Source organism: Rhinopithecus roxellana, chromosome 5, assembly GCF_007565055.1.
Source record: "Rhinopithecus roxellana isolate Shanxi Qingling chromosome 5, ASM756505v1, whole genome shotgun sequence".
Lineage (NCBI taxonomy): Eukaryota > Metazoa > Chordata > Mammalia > Primates > Cercopithecidae > Rhinopithecus > Rhinopithecus roxellana.
The window spans coordinates 23656287-23663097 of NC_044553.1; the positions used below are offsets into that span (position 1 = coordinate 23656287).

General features: G+C 37.8%; 1 non-coding gene across 1 annotated transcript; it reads right to left on the bottom strand.

Annotated features, from left to right (window-relative positions):
- Nucleotides 1-4596: 4596 nt before the first annotated feature.
- On the bottom strand, nucleotides 4597-4786 carry LOC115897972. Its single transcript, XR_004057743.1, has one exon. It is a non-coding gene; the product is annotated as a U2 spliceosomal RNA (small nuclear RNA).
- Nucleotides 4787-6811: the final 2025 nt, after the last annotated feature.

Genomic DNA, 6811 nt, shown 5'->3' on the forward strand with positions numbered 1-6811 from the left:
ATAATACTCAATAAGAACAGCCATTTGTAATGTCACAAGTAGGTGGCTCTTTCTAAAAAGTGAAATTAAAAATTTCTTATTTTTAAAATTGTTATATTGCAATTACACATATATATGGAATACAATTTGGTGTTTCGATACATATCTATGTTATGTAATAATCCACTAGGAGTATGCTGTAGTTTGGAAAGGGTTTGTTTGTACCTACTAAGTCTCATGTTAAAATTTGATCCCCAGTGTTGGAGGGAGGGCCTGGTGGAAGATGTTTGAGTCATGGGGACAGATTCCTCATGAATGGCTTGGTGACATTCTTAAAGGAGTGAGTTCTCACTCTTTTTCCCTTGAGAACTAGTTGTTGAAAAGAGCCTGGCACCTTCTCTCTCTGTCTCTCTGTCTCTCTTGCGCTCTCTCTCTCTCTCTCTCTCTCTCTCTCTCTGTCTCTCTCCATTTGGCAGCCTCCCCTTCACCTTCTGCCGTGAGTGGAAGCTTTCTGATCTCTCATCAAAAGCAGATATTGGTGACATGCTTCTTGTGCAGAGCCATGAGCCAAATAAACCTCTTTGTAAATTACCCAGCCTCAGCTATTCCTTTGTAGCAACAAAAATGGACTAAGACAAAATAGTTAGTGAATCTATCACCCCACGCATTTACCATTCCCTTGCAGTGACAACATTCATATAAGCTATTTTCTATTATGCTATATTTTGTTGCCAACCGTAGTCACCCTACGGTGCAATAGAATACCAGAATTTATTCTTTCTAGCTGGATATAGCTTTCTGTCTGTTGACCAACCTCTCCCCATCCTCTATTCCCCATTCCATCCCCAGTCTCTTGTAACTACTGTTTCATTCTCTGTTTCCGTGATAGTAATAAAATGTAGAATTGTTGATAAATGCAGGTGACATTTAATGTAAATCCTTTATAGATTTCAAAGTGACATCTTTGTAAAAGAGCTATGTTAATTCCACAGAATCTACTGTGTGAAGATGGTAACATTGCCTTGTTCTTAAGGACAAGTTATTTTATTTGACTCAAATATTCAAAGCTCTAACAAGATCTAAGCCCTTTTAAAAGATGACTTACTTACATTAGATATTATTGGACCACCAGAATGTGATAAATGTGAAGACTCTGATCAGTGTAGTGTTGGTGGTGTGATGGTTAATTTTATTTGTCAACTTGACTGGGACATGGGGTACCTGGATACTTGGTTAAACATTGTTTTAGGATGTACCTATGAGGATGTTTGAATGAGTAGACTGAATAAAGCAGACTGGCCTCTCCTATGTGGGTGAGCCTCATCCAATGCTTTGAAGGCCTGAATAGGATAAAATGCTGAGTGAGAAAAAAATTCTTTCTCTTTGTCTTTAGTTGGAATATCAGTCCTCCCACCTTTGGCCTCAGACTTGGACTGGAACTTGTACCACTAGCTCTCCTGAGTTCGCAGCCTGTTGGTTGCAATCTTGAACTTCTTAACTTCCATAATTATGTGAATCCATTTCTTATAGTAAATCTCTGGAGAACCCAGACTAATACAGTTGAAAATGTATGTGTATATATATACACATACATTTATATATGTATATAAAATTTAAGATATATATATATATCTTCATAACCAGTATTATTAATAGCTCTCTAAAATGCGTAGGAAAAGAGTACACATTTCAAGTTGATATCCAAATCAATCTCTCTATAAATACATACAACTTTTGCTTTCACTTTGCAAGAAAAAAATATTGCTATGGATGGAATTAGACATAGAAGCTTATAGTTTTCAGATAGAAGAGCATGATCTCATTTAACGATTAAATAATGCCCTTTAACATGTCTACATCTATGTATATTTACATGAATTCCTGTTTAAGCTACAGATAAGCCATAGGCATATGAGTGCAGTTATGTTTGTAAATTAAACTGAGAAGAGCAAACATATCATTAGCTCTTCAACTACGTGATTATATGGTTTTAACATGACTCATGGTGAAACATGACAGCTCATATGAACACTAGATAGTCACAGACAGTAATGTGTAAAAGACACTTTTCTGTAATTGGTCCCAGGGCAAAGGGCTGATCGCTTGTATAAAAGCTTCCAGATATGCATTTGGTCTGGCTTCTAATTAGTGAAACAAAAAAGAGCTGAACTTTGGAAATTGTGATGAGTCCGTGATCTTTTTTCCTTTAAGGAAATAATCACTTTGCCCTTGAACTCCAGAAGGCCTTGAAATCAACTGATTCTCCTCTTAAGCTCCTTAACAAGCATGGGGATTAGAGGCAAGCAGTGCAGAATGGTTCATATTAGATATAAATGATAATGGACAATAGAAATTCACCTGTGAATAAAGTACAGGCACCCTGGGCAAGTTCCTTTCACTGAGTTTATTTTTTTTTTTATAAGATATTGTGATTCTCCTGTTGCAAAACTATGCATAATGCAGATATATGGTAAGACTACTGGAGAGAATGAAGTTGAATGCAGAGATCTACTTAAAAGCAGTTCTTTATAAAATGCTGCAGGTGGTAATAGTGGTAAATAAATTAAGTCAAGTATACAATGAAAATAAAATATTATTAAAATGACTGCCTATATATTTCTTAATTTAACAGAATAATTTAACCTAACTCCATCACTTCATTTTTATAAAGAAATAAAATTGTGAAATAAAAAAAAACCCCATAACCATGGTCTTCCAATTTTAATTCCAGAATCTTGTGCATGTCTTCATATTTATTCTTAAATATATCAGAAAGTAAACAAATGCTACATCAAAGTGATCTGTTTGTACTTGATCTTTTTTGGCCACAGTCCTGCTGATCTGTGTGTATACTTTTTTGCCTGCTGTTGATTCTATTCTCTCCCCTTAAATGAAGAGTTTCACTTATTGCCGTACACCTTGAAGGGAGGCACATTCTGCACACAGTCTGAAGATGTAGCATGAATTACCTCTCCCTCTGCCACCCACCCCCAAGAAGAGAATAAAGTGTAATGGACCAAGGAGGAGGGTGGGGAGACGGAAGGATGGGGAAATGAAATACAGCAGGTTTGAGAAAAGGATATAGCTTTTGTGATTAATATTAAAGTTCTGAGCTCACAGACATCAAATTTTATTCTCTCTTCCTAAGATTTGGATGAACCATACTATTCCTGGCTTGGAGCAAGAGTCTCATGCTAAATGATACTAAATATCAGGAATGAAAATGTCCTTACATTTTTTGCTTTTTAAAAACCTTTGAAGTTCAGCTGAGTGTTGGAAGATGCCCTGCAGGTTTCAGAACTTGCCAGTACCATATATGCATTCCTTTGACCTCGTCAGCCTCCCTGTTCTGTTTACCCCATCTCATACACATATTCTCTTCCATATTTATTTGGGTTTAATTAATATTTATATGGGTTGATATGCTTATCACTTCAAAGTAAATCTGAAGCCTAGTTGATCATTAAGTTTTTAATTCCATGGAAGCTTCTAGTTACAGAAGTTCATTTGCAGTTATGTATACAACCAGCATATATCGAACCTGTCTTACATTCCAAGCACTGTGCTGAGGGCTGAGGGTGCAAAAATAAGTAAGGCACAGTCACTAGTCTCAAGAGTCTCACTGATTAAGGTTATAGACCTGGTGCCTAGCAGATACAAAGCCTGGCATGGTAGATGGGAAGTGGAGGCTCAGGAGAAGTTGATGGATGGCATTTCTACTTATGATGACAATGGAAAGGGGCTGTGGCAAACTCGATGGTGGTTGCCTTGTTTAAAGGGGTGGTCAAAACCCGGCTTCAGCCCTTCCTTGCTACATAGAAATGTTAATTGTGTCAGATATTCTGAGATTTTAGGAAAGCTTGCAAATCTATATTTTATGAGAGTTTGTAAAATAATTTAATGTAGGTTCATTCTTTTTTTTTTTTTTTTTTAAGATAGAGTCTCACTCTGTCCTCCAGGCTGGAGTGCGATGGCATGGTCTAGGCTTACTGCAACCTCTGCTTCCTGGGTTCAAGTGATTCTCCTGCCTCAGCCTCCCAAATAGCTGGGATTACAGCTGCGCACCACCACACCTGGCTAATTTTTTGTATTTTTTGTAGAGACGGAGATTCACCATGTTAGCCAGGTTGGTTTTGAACTCCTGACCTCAAGTGATCCACCTGCCTCAGCTTCCCAAAGTGTTGGGATTACAGACGTGAGCCACCACACCCAGCCTAGGTTCAATTTTTAAAGTGTGTTTTCACAAAACATGTTTTGTCCCCTTTGTTATGTAATCTGTTCGTCAATTCAATTTAATCTCATCATATGACTGCTGGCTATAATTAGGGGCCTTCTCAAATCAATGTAGAATATAGTGATGCCTCAACAACAATGACTTTTCTAAATATGATGTGTTATGTTTGAGTAGGGAGGTAGCGTGGTTTGGATGTTCGTCCCTTCCAAACCTCACGTTGAAGTGGAATTCCCAGTGTGACAGACAGGACATGGCGGGAGGTGTTTAGGTCATTGGGATGGATCCCTTATGAATAGCTTTGCATCATCCTCTTGGTGATGAGTGAGTTCTTGCTCTGAGTTCACCTGAAATCTGGTTGTTTATTTTATTTTTTTAATACCCTGAGGGGGTGCACTGTTCCTGGAGGTACTGCAGTACCAGGTCGATGCATGGAGTGGATGGAGCAAGCTTCTATTCCATCTCTCTGCTCCAAAATCTATTTAATATATTGTCCTTGGATGAAGGATGTATCAGATATTAAACTGATAAGAACAGATACTACACTTGATCTTAGCCAAAAGGTTGAGAAGCGATAGATCTGGTTGTTTAAAAGTTTGTGGCACCTCCCCCTTCTCTCTTTTGCTAGTTTTCTTGTCATGTGACTGACTACCTGCTCCCACTTAGCCTCCATCATAAGTAAAAGGCTCCCCGAGGCCTCTACAGATGCTGAGCAGATGCCAGCACCATGCTTGTACATCCTGCAGAACGATGAGCCAATTACCTCTTTCCTTTATAAATTACCCAGCCTCAGGTATTCCTTTATAATAGCTCAAATGGACTAACAGGAAATTTCCAGTTTATTGGTCAGTATAGGCTATGGTAAGACACAGTAACTAATGACTCCATTAAATCAATGGCTATGAAAACAAGACATGTATTTCTTACTTCTATTACATAGTCATTATTTGTAGGCTGCAATTGTACTCCAAGTTGTCTTCTCCTTGGGCTCAAGGATGATAGATCTATCTCAATCTAGAACGTTGGTGTCCGTCACAGGCAAGAGAAAAGCAGCACAATCTCTTAAAGCATTGGCTTGGAGTTGACACCTGACACTGGAACACACTGGCCAAAGCAAGACATTTGACCGTGGAGTGGGGAAATACAATCCACACCCATTGAGATGAGAGGGAGCAGTCATTCATGAATAGTAATGTTACTGAAAAACTATTTTCCATTAGCTTAGTGTCATTTGGCAGTAGCTACTACCTTAGTTTTCTGAAGGTGAAACCCTCAGTGCCCTCACTATTGACTTCCTTTGGTTTAGGAAACCACCAGGTATGGCCATTTGGTGAAAATAAAAGCGAACATTCACTCATTTTTCTAGAAGGAAACCATGAGAGCCTCTAAAATTTAAATGCAGTTCCTATTAAGCTGAGGATGCTAAAAGTACTATTTAGTAATGTGAATTGGAGAACTCTTTGACCCTTGTCAAAGGTGGAAGCAGAGTCCAAAAGAACAATGTGATGTTCTTTACATGGAATCATTTAAGGACTCAATAGCCTAGATTAGGGATCAGCAAACTAAGTAAGCCCTTGGACCAAATTCAGCCTGCAGCCTGTTTTTGTTAATACAGTTTATTGGGACACAGCCATGCCCTTTTGGTTACAGATTACCTGTAGTTCATTTCCCACTATGATGGCATAGTGAATTGTTGCCACAGAGACTGTAAAGAGCACAGGACCTGAAATATTTACTATCTATCTAGTCTCCACAAAAAAGTTTGTTGATTCCTCACTTAGGTTAAATGTTATTATGATTATCTGAGCTACTAATTTATTTATTCATTAACAAAATATATGATTATATGTATCATTATATGTCTAATTCTGTGCAAGATGGTGGGTGTACTAATGAACAAAATAGAGTCTTACTCTTATGCAAGTTATAGCCTAGTGGGAAAGATAGATATTAAATAAATTATCCATTAAATAAACTTAAATTTTACACTAAATAATGTGTTTAAAAAAAAAGAAGAAGGACTCATAAATACATATAATAAAAGGAGCGGATTTAGATGGGAAGGTCAACTACATCTTCCTTAAGGATATGATTATAGAGCTGAGGTCGAAAATCCGAGTCAACTATGTGATGAGAGGAGCATGTGCAAAGGTCCTGGGGAAAGACAGAAGCTTGCTACATATAAAGAAATGGAAGACTTTTGGTAGTTCTAGTGAAAGAGAGTATGGGCTACAATAGCAGTGAAGATGAAGAAAAATGAGTAATTTTTAAGGGATATGTAGGAGGTTGAATCAACAGGTCTTGGTAATAGATAAGAGACAGACATTAGTGAGAAAAGGGAATTAAGAAGGACAATCAAGTTCCTGACCAACCCAGCTAGATGGGTGGCTGATGAAATAGAATCATGACGAGAGCCAAGTTTGGAAAATGACTTTGTAAAGAGCTGAAGGACATTCAATGACATGGCAGACATCCTGATGAAGATGAGTTTTTGGTCTAAACCTCAAACTACGCTTCTTGCCAATGCCAAAGTCACCAGTATCTTTTTTAAAACAAATTGAGCGAATATTCCTGGAATGACTCTTTGAGGATATCTGGAGA